The sequence below is a fragment of the Neophocaena asiaeorientalis genome, unplaced genomic scaffold (assembly GCF_003031525.2).
Source record: "Neophocaena asiaeorientalis asiaeorientalis breed wild unplaced genomic scaffold, Neophocaena_asiaeorientalis_V1.1 scaffold303, whole genome shotgun sequence".
NCBI lineage: Eukaryota > Metazoa > Chordata > Mammalia > Artiodactyla > Phocoenidae > Neophocaena > Neophocaena asiaeorientalis.
Window position 1 is genome coordinate 2,592,955 of NW_020174420.1, and position 20,946 is coordinate 2,613,900.

Consider the following 20,946-nt stretch of genomic DNA (forward strand, 5'->3'; position numbering starts at 1 on the left):
TGGGATCTTCCTGGACCGGGGCACAAACCCGTGTCCCCTGCATCGGCAGGCGGGCTCTCAACCACTGCGCCACCAGGGAAGCCCGAAAGAGGTGTTTTTTAAAAAAAATTTCTTAAATAATGAAAGTATGTGTGTGTGTGTGTGTGTGTGTGTGTGTGTGTGTATTTTTAATTTTCTCAGAGTTAAACACAGTAAAGGGTAGACAGTAGTTCCTCCTTATCTGAGGTTTTGCTTTCCACAGTTTCAATTACTTGAGGTCTGAAAATATTAAATGGAAAATTCCAGGAATAAACAATTCATAAGTTTTAAATTGTACACTGTTCTGAGCAGTGTGATGAAATCTTGTGCCATCCTGCTCCTTCCCATCCAGGACGTGAATCATCCTTTGTTCAGCATACCCATGCTGTGTATGCTATAGGAAAAAACAGTATATATAGGTTTCAGTACTATCCATGGTTCCAGGATTTGGAACGTATCCCACATGGATAAAGGAGGATGGCTGTACTATTGACAAACCATTTATAAGGATGATGGAGTAAAGGGTGACCATAATATTCAGAGGATGGTGTGTATTTCATGTGCTCCCTTGATCACACTGTTGGTGACTCCTTGTGACAATGACAAATCAACATACAACCTAGTAGAAATGAGCCAAGGCGAAACGCTATTAAATTCAAACTAAAGCAAATGTCAGTCATCACTTATAGTTGCTTGGAGGTATTATGAAGAGTGAAATCTAAACATTTTTGTTGAGGGGGAAAAATGTGCAAAATCAGTGTGCAAAGCCTTTAACACATTTTGCTTAAAAATACATCTTACTATATTGATAAGGGACTAGTTGAGTAAATTATGGTGGATAGCACCGTATTAATACAGCAGTTAAAAAGAATGAGACAGGTACACCCACCCTCACACACACACACTCACACAATGATATGGAACAATCTCTAAGATCTATTGTTAAGAGAAAACTAAAGCAAGCAAAATAGAGTTTGTGGCATGCTAGTATTAGTATTTGAATGAAAAAAGGGGAGGACTCTATGCACTTGTTATACCCAGACTACCCCTGGAGGTTTGTTTTTGTTTTTTTTTTTTTGATATCTTTTTGTGTTGCTGAAATTTTTTTTAACCCATGTGTGCATTGCCTTTTTAAAAAATTGTGATAAAAAACACATAAAATTTACTGTCTTAACCATTTTTAAGTTCACAGTCCAGTAGTGTTAAGTATATTCATATTGTTGTCCAACAGATCACCAGAACTTTTTCATCTTGGACAGCTGAAACTCTTATACTCATTAAACAGCAATTCCTCATTTTTCCTTCCCCTTTGCCCCTGAACCACTCTTCTACTTTCTGTTTCTAGGAATTTGACTGTTTTAGATACCTCATATAAGTAGAATCATATACTGTTTGTCTTCTTGTGTCTAGCTTATTTCACTTAGCAGAAAGTCCTTGAGGTTCTTGTATGTTGTACCATGTGATAGGACTTCCTCTTCTTTTAGGCTAAATAATATTTCATTTTTTGTTTGTACCACATTTTGTTTATATCTGTTCATCTGTCAATATATTGCCTTTTATAATCTATTTTTAAAAGTACTTTGCTTTACCCTGTGAACCTGAAAAGTTGAATGTAAACGTTGTGTATATATGGGGCAACAGGAACATGGGTTGGGGGCAGGTTAAATGGTATCTCCCTAAACTTGACAGCAAAGAGATCGTTTTTTTCTAGTGAATGATTGCCAACTTTATGTATTGAATTTTTGTATTTGAGATTTTTCTTGAAGTGAAACATATTTCTACTAAGAATAGAACAAAAAAAGAGGAGATTGTGTTGAAATTGAAGATACCTATGTGTACCGTGTGTCTAACATCATTTATCCCTCCATTTGTGTTACTAGCACCACTCTTGCACCAGAAATCTTAGAGCCCCTCCACCTTTATTGAAGTATAGCTGATTTACAATATTATATTAGTTTCAGGTGTATAGCAAAGTGATTCAGTGATTTTTGCAGATTATACTCCGTTGTAAGATAGCCATTGTAAGATAATGGCTATAATTCCCTGTGCTATGCAATATATCCTTGTTGCTTATCTATTTTATACATGGTAGTTTGTATCTGTAATCCCTAATTTGTCCCTCTCCTCTTTGGTAATCACTAGTTTGTCTTCTGTATCTGTGAGTCTGTTTCAGTTTTACATATACATTGGAGTCCCCCTTTTCAATAACATGTTTCCTGTGCGTTGATTTTGTCTTCCTAAACAGAGTAAATTCTTGAGGGCAGGAGGCATGTCTTATGATTATATCCTATAGTGATAAGCATAATAGAAGTTGCTCAATAACTACATATTCAAGAAAGACGAGAGAAATGGATAAAGAGAGAAAGAGACTTCTCTGCCGAAGAGATGATTGCTTTGGTTTTTCTCTGATTCACCTTGTATTCTTCCCTAGTGAAGAATTTCTTCCACTTGCAGACTAAGGGCATTGGAGGATTTGTGTGTGTGTGTGTGTGTGTGTGTGTGTGTCTGTTTGTGTGTGTTTGTGTGTGATGTTCCCTGCTGAAAGCCCAGGAGAGAAAGCAGAAGCTGGAATGGGGCCTTGAGGCTGTGGCCTGATAGTATGCAGTGAGACTTCTGTGTTGTAGCCTCAAGGAAGTCTTAGATTTCTACCCTCTACCTAATTTCAAGCTTGGGTATTCAGCTGTCAGCAGGGCAGCTGGACCTGTATGTGCCTTAGGTGACTTAAATTCAGTAGCACATAATAGGAATGTTTGATAAAAGTAATTTGTCAGTTTTGGTGTAAGTTCTATGAAAGCACTTAACACGAGGCCTGGCATATAGTAGGTATCCAAGAGGTGAGAGAGTGTTTGAGAAATATTTTGAAATAGTCAGATCTTTCCCTAGGTCCCCTACCTCTATTTGTGTGCCTCCACTGCTACCCTCAGGCTAAAGAAATAGGGAATAGCAACATGGATTCCACCTTTATGAAGTTGCCAATTTCTTGTGTGTGGCTTTATGCTCAAGCAAGAAGTGTATTCTGCTCCCACATATTTGAGAGCGAATATATCTGGATCTAGGGATATACTCAAAACTGCATCGCAGCTGAAAATGTTTCAGTGTACACTAGCATGGCTGGTCACTTTGGGCAACTTTCTTGGTAGGGACCTAGCCTGAGAATCTTAGTGGGGAAATCTGAATCTCTAGGGTAGTCATGGTATAGCCAAGGACAGCTTGTTGGGTGCAGGCATGGAGGAAGGGATAAGGTAAGGGGCAAAAAGGGCTCATCTCTGTGTCATTTTCTGCTCAAAGGAAGATGTAGGCACTCATGTACCAGGGGTAGTGTTCTGGCCTGCTGTAGCTTGTCACCTCCCTGTGAATGAGTCAGTCTTGCTCCTGGCTGCCCTGTAAGGCATTTGGGGTTTAGTAGGAGATATAATAGGGAATCTAAATCAGATAGCCTTGCTTCAGATCTTACAGGTCTGCATGGAGGAAATATGCCTCCCAGGATGTTTCCCATGTGCTGCAATAAGAGGAATCCCATCCAGATCTGTGGGGGTGTCCCTCCATCCGTCTTATGTCCACTCAGCTTATCATGATCTTAAGCTTTTATCCCTTTCACCCTGTCACTGTCCTGCCTTCTGGGAAGAGCAGGGAAAAGGGTGAGGGAGGATGGGAAGAGTTAAAGAACTTGCGGTGTATGTAGATTTGCTGTCGTTAAATCCTTTCTGGAACAAAGTGTAGATGTGGAGAGGGGGATGAGTGAGCAGGTAGGAGAACAAACACATGCTGCCTGTACCACTTATCTGGCACTCAGCCTGGACCCTTGCTTGGTATTATCAGTCTCTTTCTGTGTTGTTTCTCTTTTCCATGTAAAGCATAAGCATGTATACACATGTAATTTCAAATCAATGGACCCATAACTTAATACTGTTTTTTTAAAAATAAATTTATTTATTTTATTTTTATTTATTTTTGGCTGCGTTGGGTCTTTGTTGCTGCGCGCAGGCTTTCTCTAGTTGCAGCGAGCAGGGGCTGCTGTTTGTTGTGGTGCGTGGGCTTCTCATTGCGGTGGCTCCTCTTGTTGCAGAGCACAGGCTCTAGGAGTGCAGGCTTCAGTAGTTATGGTGTGCAGGCTCAGTAGTTGTAGTGCACGGGCTTAGTTGCTCCGCAGCATGTGGGATCTTCCTGGACCAAGGCTCGAACCTGTGTCCCCTGCGTTGGCAGGCAGATTCTTAACTAATGCGCCACCAGGGAAGCCCTGTTTTTTTTCTTTAATACTGTTTTGTAATCTTTTTTCACCTTTTTTCCCAGCTTCATTGAGATATAATTGATGTGAACATCGTGTAAGTTTAAGGTGTACAGTGTGATGATTTCATACATATATGTATTGTTAACTGATTACCACAATGTGGTTAACACATCCATTACCTCACATAGTTACCTATTTTTTGTGTGTAGTGAGAATCCTTTTTCATTGGATTATGTGTTATAGACATCTTTTCAGTAAATACAGAATTAATGGCTGAATTATACTTCCATGTGTGGATATACCATAATGCATTTTATTCTCTTAGTGTATAATCTGTTTATCTCATCTCTAATCAATGATGCCTTCCCCGACCCTCTTACTTAAAGTTGTGACAACCTTCCTTTCCTATCTTCCTTCTCTCCTTTACTTTTCTTTATAGCATTTAGCCCCACATGCCATACTACATATTTTTCTTATTTGTTTATTGCCTAACACGCTTCATTAGAATGTAGGCTCCATGAAAATAGGGATTTTTTTTTACTCTGCTTCTCTGTAACTAGAGCTTAGTACCAGTTCCTGGTACCTAGGTGGTGCTCAATAAATATTTGTTGAATGAATGAATTTGTTGGATTTTTGGTGTGCCTGTTGGGGTTTTTATTTGTAACATATTTGTTATTATGTATATTCTATAGTAAATACCTTGGTAAATAATCTTTATACACTTGTCTGTGTATCTCCTTAGGATAAGTTTCAAGAAATGGAATGGCTGAGATAAAGGATATATGCACAGTTAGAATGTTGATTCATGGAGCCAAACTACCCTTAAGAATGTTAACTTATACTAACAGTGCATGAGATTGCCTGTTTCTCCATATCATCAGTAACACTGGCTTGTGTGTTTTTTGTGTTCCTCATCTGACAGGTGAAACATTGTCTTGTCACTGTATAACATGGTAGTTGAGAATGTGACTCTGGAGCTAGCCTGATGGGACCTGAATTCTGACTCAGCCACTTCCTATGTGACCTTGGGTACGTCATTTAACTTCTCTGTACCTCAGTTTCATCTTTGGTAAAATAGGGATAATGATAGCACCTATTTCATGAGAAATAAATCAGTTAATCCAAGTAAAATGCTTTGAATAGTAACTGAGACATGGCAATTATGATTTAATTTACATCATATTTAATCATTAAATATGATTTAATTTACATTTCTTTGAATGTTAAAGATTAAACATATTTTCAGATGTATTTTGGACAGATGTATATATTTTTTGAATCACTTATTCATGTCCTTTGCACATTTTCCCAGTAATATTTTCTTAATAATTTGTAAGAGCTAAAGTGTTGACGGTTGTATATAGTGCAGAATTGTTCCCAGTTTGTCATTTGTTTTTCACCTTTGTTTATACAATTTTTTATCTATCTGCAAGTTTGACATTTTTAAGTAGTCAAGATAATCTTTTCCATTATAGTTTTTGCTACTAGTTCAATGTTTAGAAAAGGCATGCTTCCCTACCTCAAAATTATAAAAATAGTTACCCATTCTTGTTGAGTACTTTGCGTGGGTGTGTATTTTTAATTTTTTTTTTTTTTTTTTTTTTCAGTACCGGGGCCCCTCCCTTTTGTGGCCTTCCCAGTTCCCAGTTTGTCATTTGTTTTTCACCTTTGTTTATACAATTTTTTATCTATCTGCAAGTTTGACATTTTTAAGTAGTCAAGATAATCTTTTCCATTATAGTTTTTGCTACTAGTTCAATGTTTAGAAAAGGCATGCTTCCCTACCTCAAAATTATAAAAATAGTTACCCATTCTTGTTGAGTACTTTGCGTGGGTGTGTATTTTTAATTTTTTTTTTTTTTTTTTTTGCAGTACACGGGCCTCTCACTGTTGTGGCCTCTCCCGTTGTGGAGCACAGGCTCCGGACGGGCAGGCTCAGTGGCCATGGCTCATGGGCCCAGCTGCTCCGCGGCATGTGGGATCTTCCCAGACCAGGGTACGAACCCGTGTCCCCTGCATTGGCAGGCGGACTCTCAACCACTGCGCCACCAGGGAAGCCCGGGTGTGTATTTTTAAATCTTTAAATTTAAATCTTTGATTCATCTGGAATTTATTTCGATATGAAGATAGCAGTTGAGATCTGGTTCTATTTCTTTTTAGTATGTCCCAAACCCCTTTACTGAAGGAGCAAGAGCAGGAGCCTTGAATCTATTCTCCCCGCCCCCCATTTGAAAGTAAGCTATCCTAGCTATAGCAAGTAGCAAATCTCCATTTTAGAGAATGAACTTAATATTTGGACTCAGTCAGTAGTCATTCATTTGTTAAACTATGGGATGAATATGCTGTGTAAAGCAGTTTGGGATCAGAACTCACAGTTGATTCTAAATGATGAGGCTGCTGGGCTCACTGGTGCAGCTTCTCTCCTGGCTCTGGAAGCTCCTCCTAAGTGGGTCCTAATTTGAGGACTTCTTTGATGGGGCCATTGTTAATTTGGAATGATAAGTTCTCTGTTGTTCAAAAAACAAATGATGTGAGTGTAGCAGATATTTCCTCACTCCAGCCTAGGTGTATTGATAGGGTATTGGTAGAGGGAGTGTTGAATGGTAATAAACCCATTGTGTTCTAGCTCTGTCCTCATCTTCTCTTTTTGGAACTCTAGTCCCACCCAGTTTTTTTTTTTTTTTTCCACCCAGTTTTTTGCCTCTGACTCAAGATGGAGGGAGGATGATTCTTATACAACAGAGCATCCACATATTTCATGGCAGTTACTATCTGCCAGAGATAATGAAGAAAGGTAGCTAACTCATACATGGCATATATTATCTACCAGGAACTGTTCTAAGCATCTTATATATATAAACCTTTATGTGGTAGGTGCTCTGTACTGGGTTGCATAGTATCCCCCTAAAAATTCATATCCACCTAGAATCTATGAATGTGATCGTATTTGGAAATAAGGTCTTTGTAAGATACAATCAAGTTATGATGAAGTCATAACTTGATTGGGCCCTAATCCAATGCCTGGTGTTCTTATAAGAAGGGGGAGACACTCACAGAGGAAAGATGACCATGTAGAGATGGAGGCAGAGATAGGAGATATGCTGCCATATACAAAGAATGGCAGGGATTACTGGCGACCACCAGAAGCTGGAAGAGGCAAGGAAGGGTTCTTTCCTAGAACTTTCAGAGGGAGCATAGCCCTGCTGACACCTTTATTTTGGAATTCTAGCTTCCAGAACTGTGAGAGAGTAAATTTCTGTTGTTTAAAGTCACCTAGTTTGTAGTATTTGCTACAGCAACCCTCGGAAACCAGTTTATGCTATTATTATCATCTCTGTTTTCAGATAAGGAAACTGAGGCCCAGAGAGGTCAAATACTTGGAAAGCTCTTTAGGCCACTGCTCTGCTGGCTGGGCACTCACTCTGAAGCTCTTGCTATTATTCTTATCAGCTCTTCACCTTTCCCACAGCCTTCCCACTTCCGGTAGTGCTGAGGCTGAGCTGCTCACATAGCTCCTTTCTCTAACACAGCAGGCTGCAGCATTTCCCCACCCTTGCCCACTTTACACCCTAAAGCAGAAATGCCTCTCAGGAGGCTTCTGGTTGTAGCCCGATCCAGCAGGTCTCTTCCTGACCCCACCCCTCCAGGTGAAATCAGGCGTTTGTTTTCATTCCCTTGTAATGTCAGAAGTGTCAGTGACAATTCAGGGGAGGGTCACCAAGTTTCTTCTGGCGACTGTTTTTATGCTTCCCATTTCTGGCCCACTATATTTCCTAGAATTCCTGTCAGTAGACAGCTCAAGTCTTGTTTTCCTTTGGAGATTTCAGGATCTCACACATAGCTCACATGGCACATGTCACAGTTCATGGCTGTGAACAGCTTCATGGCAGCATTGGCTGCGAGTGCCCTGGTCACTTGTTCTCGATTAACTCAACCCACAGCAGTGGCTCTCTCCCTTGCCAAAAAGAATGGGAGGATAAGGGTATTTTTTGACCCAGCTCATCTCCCTGAACAGCACCTTGTCAGCCGTGGTCTCTTCTGCTGGCATCCCAGAAGAGGTTTCCTCCCTCTGCATCCCATTGCTGGCTACAGAATCTTGCCTGTTTTCTAATATAGACCTTTTGCTTTGGATCCTGATCTTATTCTCAACTCCTCTCACTAAACTGTAGCTCCGGGAACTCAGGAACCATATCTGTTTTGTTTGCTGCTGTATCCCAGGACTGAGTAAAGACTTGGCACTTATTGGCCCCTGAAGAAATGTTTATTAAATGAAAAAATGAATATTGGCCATGAAGCTTTGGAATCCTGGTTTTTCTTGCTTCATGCTGAAGTCAAGGACCAGATTAAGAACTTTAGAGGCCTCGGGACTTCCCTGGTGGCACAGTGGTTAAGAGTCCACCCGCCAATGCGGGGACACAGGTTCGCGCCCTGATCCGGGAAAATCCCACATGCCGCGGAGCAACTAAGCCCATGCGCCACAACTACTGAGCCTGCGCTCTAGAGCCTGCGAGCCACGGCTACTGAGCCCACGTGCCACAACTACTGAAGCCCACGCGCCTAGAGCCTATGCTCCACAACAAGAGAAGCCACCGGAACGAGAAGCCCACGCACCACAACCAAGAGTATCCCCTGCTCGCCACAACTAGAGAAAGCCTGCGCACAGCAACGAAGACCCAACGCAGCCAAAAATAAATAATAAATAAATAAATTTATAAAAAAAAACAGAAAAGAACTTTAGAGGCCTAAGCAATAGGAAGATTATGATGTTCCTCGTAATTTTAGCCCTCAGTATATATTTCAAAACCAATATTAAGCACAAAATAAGTGTAAGGAAATCTAGCAAAGTATAAGGAAAACCCCGCAAAATTTTGATATTTACCATGGTGACTACCTGGGTAAATATAAAATAATTTAAAACATTTGTTATTATTGTTTCTGCTTTGCCAGTTCCCTGAGCATGTGCTGTCAGATAATCCTGCCTGGACCAGCCCCTTCCTTACCTTGGACTTCACCTTCATTTCCTCTTAACTCCATCTGCTGAAGCTGCCAGCCAGCCCCTTTCACCCCACAGTGGTGTCCAGACCACTGAGAGCCCAGCCTGGGCTGTGCTCCGGGCTCCCTGGGGCCTTGCCGAGAAGGTCAGGTAGAACATGCAGACTGCTAAAGAGTCCCTCACAATGAGAACTCCCATGCTGAATTGTGATTTATAGTCAGCATAGCATTTTGTGCCACGTGATTACACTTAAGCCGTTTTAGTTGTAGTAATCTGCTTCAGTGATCCTGGATGTGGAAAGTCCAGAAATTTTCCTGTGTTCCTCCTTCCTAGATCACTGAGAGAGAAGTCAAGATGCAGGCCCACTTTGCTTCCTGTATTAACATGGGCCTTGTTGAGACCATTCAGTGAGGTAAGGTATGATTCTGGAAGTGAGCCCAGGCCTTAAATAGGCTGTTCCAAGGCTGTGACCCATAATTAAATCCTATTACTGCTTGTTTCCATAGAGTTTAAAATAGTGTTGGAAACCTCCTAGGGAAAAAAGCACCACCGTAACTTCTTGGCTAAGGAAGTAGTGTGTGCTGGCCAGAGCAGAAGAGGTAGCCAAGGCTCCCAGGTTCTATTCTGGACCTGTTGATTTGAGGTGTGACATTCAGCAATCTGAGATGGTGTCCTGTATCTCTGATGGTTTCTCATCTTTACCACAGAGACTGTGCTTGCAGGGAGAGAGGCCAACACACGGATCCCCTGTCCAGTAGGAGAGTCTCATCATTAGAAGTCTTTTCTTTCATTTGAATTTCCACACACACCCCTTTCCCCCCGCCCCTTTTTTTAAATGAAGAAATATCTCCCACAGAGTTAATATAGGAACCCAGCAATATCGTCCACATTTTACTTGACTTCATTTTATCAGAATTGCTTTCCTTTTAGCAGTGTGATTAGATTAGCTTTTGTAAGGGATGGGAACTTTGATAAGGTTTAGGAAAAGGAAGGGAAAGTTTGTGTGTGGCACACACCTTGGACAACCAGAGCATAACATGAGGGGACCAGGTACATGATAAACTAGATTGGGAAGAACAAACTTACATCCCTGGAGAGCCAGGCATATATTAGATGTCTTTGCATATTTTCTTATTTAATATCATAATACAAATCAATAAGTTATCATCTCCATTTTTGCACATGGGCAAGCTGAAAAAGAAATTATGTAACTTGCCCAAGGTCAGACAGCTAATACAAGGCTGAGCTATGATTTATTTCTCCTCAGGTCTGTCCAATTCCAAAGCCCATGCTGTTTTTATAGAGCTCTTCTGTCTCTGACAAGATGTAAGAAAGGAGGGTGGGGAAAGAAGAGAAGATGGGGAGATACCATCTTTCTTTATCTCACAGTTTTGCTTGTTTAGACGTGTTTAGCCAGAGCATCCTGTTTATAGACTAGTACTAGGTTCTATATATAGATATGGTGCAACAACATATGTGGGAAAGATAACCAATTGACTGTAGGGGAGGATTAAAAAAAGTCTTTGTTCTTTACCTCTAGGTCTTCATTGTAGTGTAACTCACACTATCAAAACACCACTGGTAACTCTGGTGTACTGTTTAAGAGGCCCTGTCATATCATCCAAATAAAACCTGTTGATGTGTTCCAAGGAATAAGCCATGATGGTGGCAGAGGTGAGGGTGTGGTGTGGCCTTACTGCGTGAACTGGGAGGTGGTGGCACCTGTTATGTGACTATTACAGTGAATTACTACTGAGTAAACAAGAGATGTCTCCCTTTTGCTTTTTCAAGGGAGACCAGATGGCGGTGGGTGTTGGCCCAGATCCAGGGGAGCCTGGCCTCTGGCTGGCAGAGGAGACAGCTTAAGGGTGTCAGGTGATGGAATAAGAAGAGACAGGACTGGTCTGTTAAGTGGTATAATTTCAGGGGGCACCAAGAATACGTCTTGACCCTCAAAGACTTGCCTCAGCTATTTGCTGTTGCTTGGAATTCCACAAGTGAAATTTCTTTCCCTCAAGTCTTTTGAGACCCTATTAAAAATGAAGAAACTCCAGGAAAGGGTTTGATTATGAAGCGTCTTGGTCATGTAAGTAGAAGTATGAATGAGTTTATGAGATTGATTTCTGAGAACTAGACTAAGGCAGGGACAGAGAGGAGAAAGCATTGTGCCCCCAGTCATAGTGATGGGAAGGAGACACCACTGAGATTGAGATAATGGCCCTGAGAAGAGAAGTTGGGTTCCTAAAGAAACACCTTGTTTTCTTCACAGTTTTGCCTGAGGAAAGATAAGGAGCTGAGAGTGGGGGGAATGGAGGCTCTTGAACTCCAGAGGGGGTGCTGGGTAGAGAGATTTCCCCACCAGTGTGCTGGATATGCAGTCATGGTGTTGTCTGGAGAACAGCTGACAGGCAGAATGTAATAAGGAGTGTAGAACCTTTGAGTCTGTGGTTTGCTCTGATATCCTCAGACAAGACCATCACAGATCTTAGGAAGCAGGAGGCAGCTTCCCATAAATGATGTAAAATGGTGGCGCAAAAGAGGCCACCGATGACAACATGGGCAGGGTACTTCCTCAGTGGCCGCTGGTCACAGACAGCTTTTGGTCTTGATTTCCCAATGAGCTGTGCTGCAATAGGGCTTTACCAGAAAGTAAATAAGCCTTGTCCAAAGCAGTGACAAAGCACTTGGGGTATCCATGCAAAGTGCAGTTCCCTCTTGTTCTCTAACTTTGTGGAGCCAAAATAACTAAGCCAGAGGTGCCAGCATAGCACCTGGGATTCAATCTTCAACTTTTGTGGATTGAATTCGCTACTGGTTGACTGTTCATCTTTCATTTACCAGTGCTCCCAGACTGCCTTTGTGATCTGAATTCTCACATCTTTCCTGCCTCAGGGAGTCTAATAGAGACAGCTCAAATCTCAGTGCCTTTCCCAGCTCCTCACAGTTGGGTTCATGGATGCCCTTTACCCTCAGGCTTCAGCTTCTCCTTTGTCCACATTTCTACCCTAAGTCTGGAGCATTTTCTTTGGATCAGACTTTCGGCTTCATTCAGGCCTCTAAGGTTCTCACTTCTTTCAGCACACTTTCCTAGAGAACTACCTGAAGAATGGTCTCTACCCCTCACCTCCTAAAGTTTGACATAATGTGGACCTCCTTCCTTACCGGAATCAGCACAGTTCTTTGGAAATTTCTGGATATACCACACCCCTACCTCTCTTCCCAACCACCTTAGCCTCATACACAAGATCTAGTGATGTAGCTGGATCTGCTGATCACCAGGATTTTGGAGCCAGTGCCCCCAGCAGGGAGGAACTCCTGGACATGTGCCCTGAGTGACAGTTCTGTCCACCAGTCTCTGCCTCTCCTCCATCTCACCTTTCTTTTGGCTTTTCCCTGAGAGGACCCCCTAGCCCTGTCCAGGACTGTAACCCTGCTGTCAACCCCTTATCAGGGGCCGTGACCTTTGCTTTCCAATCTCTTCTGGGCCAGGTCCCTTCTCCGATACTAGAGACTTTTCCTACAGACTTTTCCTACAGCTACGCTTTGGTAAGTAGAGTTCTGCCCATGCACTGATATCCCAGTGTTGACCACCTTGAACTCTGTCTACTGCTCTTTGGGCTGATTGGCTGTCTTGCTGTTCTGTACAGCTATGCTTCTGGAACAAGGCTCTTAGGCTTAGTTGAGCCCCTGTCCTGAATTTCATGTTAGCTCTCCAACTGCCTCTGCCTCAAAAAGAGCTTTTAATATGCATTTATAAAGCTCCAAAAGGGAGATAGAGAATATAACATTTCCTAGACTTATTTAACTAGAAAACCTTTTTTTTTTTTCTGGCTGAAGAAAATTGTTAAAATCTGACAGAGTATGGTGCTTGGTGGAGCACAGTTTTGGGAAGTACAAGACTTTATCCTAAAGGAATGGACATCAAATGGAGGAATTCCAGGTAAAGGTAATGTGACAGTCAGTGAAAAAAATTCTTTGGGGATAGGAAATGTCTCCTGGGGCTCCTCATTCAACAAGTGCCCACTGAGCACCTGCTATTTATGTCTCTCTCCTGGAATCACACCATGTGTTTGACTACTTAACTGTGTGTCTGCATAAGGCCGGCTCTGATCTGGAGTGGAGCCCAAGGTGGAGAAGGAGGTAGGGATGCTACATTCTTTCTCCCATGTTTAGGTCCTCTTCCCCTTTCCTCCAGTGGAAACAGGAAATGGTGAATGGGGTGATGCCATCATGGCCACAGATATATCAGGTTTTGGATCCAAGGAAGGAGGGCTTCTCTGAGGCTTCTTTCCCTAGGTTTGACCTCTTCCAGGATTTCTCTAGCACTTTTGGGCACCCCATCTCTCCCACTCTGGGACTGTTCATCTCCACATTAGTCCCAGTCTCACTGCTGGTTCAAGATTTTGATTTTACATATGGGCATCAGTGCCAAGTGGTATGGAGGTCATTTTTATGGAATGGGTGTGACATTATAAATTTTCTACTTTGCCTATGAAATCCCTCTTCTTTTATAGCTCATGGGCAGTCCAGACTATAATAATTTTTTTCAGTCCTTCAGTGAAGATAAACCCATGTCTGGGAAGGGCAGTCTTGCAGCCATTTAAATCTGTCAGGGTGGGTGACTAAGTGCCAAGGGCATAGCGGGTAACCAAAGTGAAAGCCAGTCACTTCCTCTGAATGTCATTCTCAACCAGGACAGGAAAAGATCCCTTGAAGCAGATAGAAGTCACTAAGACTCTTGACTAAGACCTTTTGAGACCCTGGTATATGGATCTTTACTGTCATGAGTGAGATCTTTGTTTGGCTGATCTTAACTCAGTTGGCTTGAGCTAATCATAGAACAAACTAGGTGGAAGGGCTCAGCGTTGAACTTTCCCTTAGGTATGGTGTTCTCTGAACATCAGCAAATAGCATCCTCCCACCTTAGGGGCCTTGGCCTGTGACAATTGTCCATTTCTGCCACTTCCTCTGAAAGACCATGGTTTTAACTGTGAAGATCAGTGAGTGAGTTCACTTGCAGGAAGGTGGAAAGAGGGCTTGAAATGGGCATTTAGAGATCTTAAATAGAGCCAGCCAGTTACTTGTTCATTCTATAGGTGTTTATAATTATTAGTTTGTCTATAACTGCAGAAGGCTTACTTTCCCCAACTAGTCTTTCCTAACAGGCTCCCTACATGAAGACATTTCCTAAGATTCTTTCCTTGGACCTGTTCTCTCCTCCCTCTATAAACTGTCCCTGGGTGATGTCATCTGTGCTTATCAAAAACTCTCAGATCTCTATCTCCAACCTAAGTCTCTCTTCTAGTTCCTGACTCATGATGACCATACACTGTTGATATTATAACCTGGATGTCTTAAGCCAGATTACCTTCTTCACCAACCCATCCCTTCTCCCTCTTCCTGCATTCCTTCCTATTTTTATTCCTCTCACTTTGTTCCTTGATTCAGGAGCATCGCCATCTAGGTTGATTAGTAAACTTGCTTCTGCATCAGTGTCTTGCACTGTTCCACCACCAAGAATTTAATAGGCTCCGAGTGTAGTATAAGATGTTTAGGATGTGTGTAGGTGGTTTGTTTCTTTTCTTTTCTTTTTCTTTTCCTTTTCTTTCATGTAATTCTCATCTGCATGGCATGTACAGTTGAATTCCACAGAGAAATTAACAGATAGAAAAAATAAAGATTAATCTGAGGTTTAGATTTTAAGTAAACTGAAAATTCTGGAAAGGAAACATCTGAGGGCTAAAACCTTGGGAGAAAGCTTCGTGGAAGAGGTGAGAGTCGACTGAGGACACCTTAGGTGGGGTAGGGACCGCAAGACCCCTTTGGGAGCATGTGCAATGGTGAAGGGACAATCCTCAGCTTGTTTCTTGTGCAAGCAGAGTGATCAGCACCTCCCCTACCAGCTACTTCTGTTCATCACTGTTGTACCTCATGCAGTTTGATTCTGTTTAAAAGGTTCTGAGAATTGAATATCATAGTATAACACATTAGTTAGCTGGAACCATCTTTTCCCTTAAACTTTTGGCTCAAGGTGTCATTCTGCAACTTGTGGAAACTCTGATTCCTTCACCCGGAATTCACCAGTTTCTTGGGAGCTCATGTATTTATAGTCACTCTGATTTTGATCTCTTGCTCCCATTAAATTAGTTCAGATTATAGACAGTCTTATTGTCTCAAGCATGCTGTTCCTGTTTCCATCCACATTGAACCAGATGGTAGAACTCAAATATCTCACAGCTCAAAGCCTTTTTGTGTGTAGCGGACTTTATTAAAGTTTGGGGTAATGTAGAGTATTTTACATTGCAGCAAAGTAAGCAACTTGAATTCTCATACTGGCTATCCCTTTCCCTTAAAGTAATTTGCCCACCTTTCCATTAGGGATTCATTAATATCACCCATATATGTGGCCTTGGTGTCTCTTACAATCTTATCTTTCTTTACTTTGCAAACCGTCCTTACTCTATTGCCACTAAGCCTCCAAATACTTCTTACTTTATTATGCAAAGCAATTGAACTCTAACATTCGCCTCCCAGGTTCACCTCTGTATATCCAAGGTCCACTGAAGGGCTCTGCTGAATAAAAAGCTCATCTACTTCTTAGCCACACAAAGGATTTGTAGAACCTCTTATGTGTTCTTCTATATTATCTTCTCTCTTTTGGAAGTATTTCTTGTTTTATTTTATTTTATTTTTTTATTTTTTGCAGTACACGGGCCTCTCACTGTTGTGGCCTCTCCCGTTGCAGAGCACAGGCTCCGGACGCGCAGGCTCAGCGGCCATGGCTCATGGGCTCAGCCGCTCTGTGGCATGTGGGATCTTCCCGGACTGGGGCACGAACCCACATCCCCTGCAACGGCAGGTGGACTCTCAACCACTGTGCCACCAGAGAAGCCCTGGAAGTATTTCTTGTTTTAAATAGCATTTACTTCTTACCCCAGAAATGGTTTTGCTTTGAAGGATCTGTGGAGGGAAGGTAAGAGGCAATGTAAATATAAGCAGCAACCTACATAAAACCTATTGTGGGCAATGAAAAAACTCATCTAACTGGGAAGAAGAATTTTTGTTGGGGAGTAGAGCTCAGAATAGATTTGAAAGACCCGAAACAGACTTAGGTTTCAGTGGCAAATGATAGTGTTTAGGACAAATGTCTAACCATTTAAAAGAAAATCTCTGTCACCTTCTAGTAAAATAAATTCTAGATAAATATTTTTATTTTTAAAATTATTATTGGGCTTCCCTGGTGGCGCAGTGGTTGAGAGTCCGCCTGCCGGTGCAGGAGACACAGGTTCGTGCCCCGGTCCAGGAAGATCCCACATGGCGCGGAGCGGCTGGGCCCGTGATACATGGCCGCTGAGCCTGCGCGTCCGGAGCCTGTGCTCCGCAACGGGAGAGGCCACAACAGTGAGAGGCCCGCATACCGCAAAAAAAAAAAAAAAATTATTTACATTTTATTTTACTTTTTTAAATTATTTTTTATTAGAGTATAGTTGATTTACAATGTTGTGTTAAAGATTTTTACATAAAAACTAAAGTGATAAGTATACAAAAAAATAGTTTTTTTAGTGTGGTACCAAAGGCAGAAACCATAAAGGAAAAAGTGTGGTGGATTAGCTTAAAAAAAATCACAACCAGTACCATAAACAAAATAAAAAGTAGGTGTCAACTGGTTAAAAAAAGTTTTCAACGTATCTCTAATGTGTACAAAGCTCTTACAAATCAATAGGAAAAAAACACAAAAAGAAAAAGGGAAAAGTCATGGAAAAATAAATATGGCCAATAAAGCATATAGAAAAAAGCTGTTATTTATAATCCAGAAAACAAGCAGAAATGAGATATCATTTTTCAACTGTTAGATTGACAAATATTAAAAAGAAGAAAATATTTATTACTGTCGAGGGCTGGAGGAAACAGGATCTCATACTCTGTTGCTGGGAGTAAATATTAATACATTCTCTCTGAAGTTCAGTTTGGCAGTATGTAACAGATTTAAAGTACACATGCTCTTAAACCAGCAATTCAACTTCTAGGTATTTATCCTAAGGGCAAGTGTACAGAGATGTATGTGTGACGATATTTATTACAGAGTTTATAAAGCAATCAAAATAGCCATTGATAGGGGATTGGTCAAATAAATAGTGGTATGTCCATACAGCAGTACATGAAGTAAATGTATAATTATTATCACAGAAAGATGGCTACAGTATATACATGAAAAAATATATAGCATATGAACCTATTTCAGTTGAGATAAATATAGCCATAGCCATGTGTATATATTTTAAAAATCATGCAACACATTGTTAACAGAAATTATCTTTTCTAATTCAGAAAAAGAAAAGCCACTTTAAAAAAATAGGGGACTTCCCTGGTGGTGCAGTGGTTAAGAATCCGCCTTCCAATGTAGGGCACGAGGGTTCGAGCCCTGGTTCGGGAAGATTACACATGCCTCAGAACGACTAAGCCCGTGCGCCTCAACTACTGAGCCTGTGCTCTAGAGCCTGCGAGCCACAACTACTGAGCCTATGTGCCACAACTACTGAAGCCCGTGCACCTAGAGCCCGTGCTCCGCCAACAAGAGAAGCCACCTCAGTGAGAAGCCTGTGCACCACAATGAAGAATAGTCCCCGCTCACCACAACTAGAGAACGCCCGTGTGCAGCAAATAAGACCTAATGCAGACTAAATAAATAAATAAATTTATTTATTTAAAAAAAATAGGAAATAGATTCTGACTTGAGGGTGGTAAGTGGGCTGAAACCAGACAATTTTCTTTTAAACCTTGATGGGCTAGGTAATGAATAGTGGTGATAAAAGTAGGAAGGTTTTATGGTGTGAATGCATGAAATGAATGAAATGAAAAACGAGGTTAGGGAAACCAGTTAGGAATCTATAGTGGCAGTTCAGGCCTGAAATATGAAAATAAGGTGTCAGCTGGGGTAGGCAATGGGATTATAAGGAAAAGAACCAATCTGAAGGACATTTCATAGAAGAAACCACCAGTCAGGTAGTCTGTCAGGCAGGAAGAGGATAAAGAAGAAAGAATAACAAGTCACTGATAATGCCAAAGTGTTTGCCCTGTGAAGTTGGAAAATTGCTCGTCATGACAGGTATGGGGTAACTGGAAAGGAGAACCACTCTTCTAGAAGGGGAGACAAATTTGTTTCTTGGAGTTGAATTTGAAGGGCTAGAGGTATATCTGAAAAGAAATGTTCTTTAGGGTGGGGATTCCCATTTAGAGAAAAAGTTACCTGTAAAAATAGAGGTAATAGGTAGGAGTGGGAACTCTCTAGATTTGACACCCTTGAGATTCTTGAAGGAGGGGTGGGTCATATCTTGGTTCTCCCTTTCCTGTTGGCAGTCTTGGCAGACTCTGGAGAGGAGTGTGACATTGGTCTCAGTTGGAACCTGAGAGTAGAGCTTGAGGAGAGGTAGAATTGGGCAGTAATCATAATAAAACAACAGCCACAGCATTATTTTAAAATCAATCTGCCATTTACAAAGGCCATTATATACAGCAGCTTATTTAACACAATCCTGTATATGATGCCTTATTACTTTACTCCTTACTAGAACTGAAGTTCAGTTAGAGAATTAGGACTCAAACTAAGGTATTCAGGACTCAAATTCCATTTCTCATTTCTCTACTCTCCATCTCTTAGAGATGAATTTTCCAAGGAGGGAAAGACTAGAGCAAAAGCTGTAGCCTGGAGCTAGCAGTACCCACAGTTAAGAGGTGGGAGGAAGAAGAGAGCCAGGGAAGACAAGTCACTCACAGTCACCGCCCTGTCCCCTGTCCCTTGTAGGCCCTGACATTCCTCTAATCAGAGAATGTTGGATGTTCCATAGAATTCAAAAGGAAAAAAAAAGTCCTAATCTATTCATAAATAGCTTGAGGTGTTTTAAGTAAGGTTGTCTAGTTTGGTTACAGCAGAGTTAGGGTTGTAACTTAGTGGTTTATTGAATTCTGGCTTCATTCTTTTGGGAGCAATACAATAAAAGCGTATTGACTTAGACCTATGAAGGAAGGGCTTGTCTGAATTAATTATATGAAAAAAAGATTTTTTTGTGTGAAGTCATTAGGTTTGTTTACTTTTGGAATCACATGGTTAACTCACTTGTGTATGCATTAGCTTGTAGAGATCCTAAGACCTGTTTTTTGTTTATTTATTTATTTACATCTTTATTGGAGTATAATTGCTCTACAATGGAGAAGACCTGCTTTAATGGGTAGAAAACCAGAAGTCTCATAAGTCACTGCAGTTTTCCAACTGACAGTCATATTTATGGGATTAAATTATTTACCTAACCCATCCTGATAGCATAGACACAAAAAGCAGTTATTTCCTGTCAGAAGTTCGAATCAACAGGGTCCACTTTAAAGAGGTTCTTAGGCAATTGCCAGACTGGTGTCCGCTAAGAATCTTGCAAGGCATCCTTGCAGCCGAGTGCTTGGAGCACAGTGGGCAGTAATAGTGCTTGGAAACTGGGTGAATGAATGAGCGAGTGAACAAGTGAAGGACTGAAGGAATCTTTCTCCCCAGGCGTGTTGAACTGTGTGAAGCATTCTTTCCACAGCCTCACACTATATCTTGGCTGGGTGGTTTGGGGACAAGTCTTAGATTCTGTATTGGCAGGGGGAGGAAATGGGGGCACACCATGGGAAGTTTCTGCTCTGTGAGCTGGTGACTCCATAGAGAAGGGACATTTCCAAAACCAGTATGCTTGTGTCACTCGAGTCCCAGTCTCATGATCTTTCCTCCTAAAAAGGTCAGGCTGCTGAGGAAGTCTCTGGAGCAAGTAAGGAGGCCCATGGAGGTAGGAGATTTCCTGTTGGCAACCTGGATCTTACTCAAAGAAGACAACTACTTTATAAGACCTCTGTAGAGGCTGTCCACTGCCTTTGCTCCTCACTGCTTGGATTCTAAATCAGGAGTCTCTCAGGCACATCCCTGGCTTTTGCTTACCCAGCCTGGCCCTGCCCTTTGGCTGTGTGCCATTGGTGATTTTATTTTAGCACTGCTGGAAATTACACCCTCTACAAGGGTAAAGCAAATTGGGAGGTTCTGGTACTGGCTCTAGAGGGACTGGGGCCTGTCACCTGGCCCTGCCCTGTGTTTCCTGGCATGATTTCCTGGCCACCTTTTTACCCTTACACAGTCCTCCAAGCCCGTATTTCTGCCTGGGTGAGGATTAAAGACTGGCTTCTTCAGCGGGACTGTGGGGGCAGGAATCAGTGCTTTGGTAGAAGCTTCTGACACCAATCTCCATGTTCTGCTTTAGGAGAATTATTGATTTCGTACAGATGATCTAACAGTTACATTGAGGGTTGTTGGGGGACGAGGACATGGAGATTCTTCATATCCACAAAAGGATTTACCACTGCGTTTCTTTAAGCACTGAACCTGCTTTTCAAAATCAGATTTGATTTTCATGCTTTAAGTAATATGCAGTTATTTGTATCAGAGAAAAGCTTTTGAGATTTTCTAGGCAGACTTCCTTGTTTCAGAAATGAACACACTTCGGGAGGTCCAGGAATGGCAAAGCCGTGCCTGTGCCAGGGAACTGAACACTCAGATCTTATGAAGGGGCTGAGGCAGAAGGGGCAGACGGTGTGAGAGGGTGTCTCATTCCCTCCTGGAGGAGCATCTCTTGGGCTGTTTTTCAGGTGAGGCAGGGAAGATGCACTCCTTCCCCCAGAATGCCCTGCT

At 41.8% G+C, this 20,946-nt stretch overlaps 2 long non-coding RNA genes across 7 annotated transcripts in view; both read left to right on the plus strand.

The window, feature by feature from the left end:
- Positions 1-6,179, plus strand: part of LOC112407206 (uncharacterized) — a 37,089-nt gene extending 30,910 nt beyond the window's left edge. For all 5 annotated transcript variants that reach the window (XR_003004708.1, XR_003004704.1, XR_003004707.1 and 2 more), the window contains 2 exons: positions 5,169-5,275; positions 6,119-6,179. This is a non-coding gene — a long non-coding RNA (uncharacterized LOC112407206). The remainder of the gene's footprint in view (positions 1-5,168; positions 5,276-6,118) is intronic.
- Positions 6,180-6,273: 94 nt separating this feature from the next.
- On the plus strand, positions 6,274-13,045 carry LOC112407203 (uncharacterized). Of its 2 annotated transcripts, XR_003004703.1 has the most exons (4): positions 6,274-6,308; positions 9,573-9,651; positions 10,780-10,913; positions 11,031-13,045. It is a non-coding gene; the product is annotated as an uncharacterized LOC112407203 (long non-coding RNA). The 2 variants fall into 2 exon arrangements; XR_003004702.1 differs by having other exon boundaries at positions 10,780-13,045.
- Positions 13,046-20,946: the final 7,901 nt, after the last annotated feature.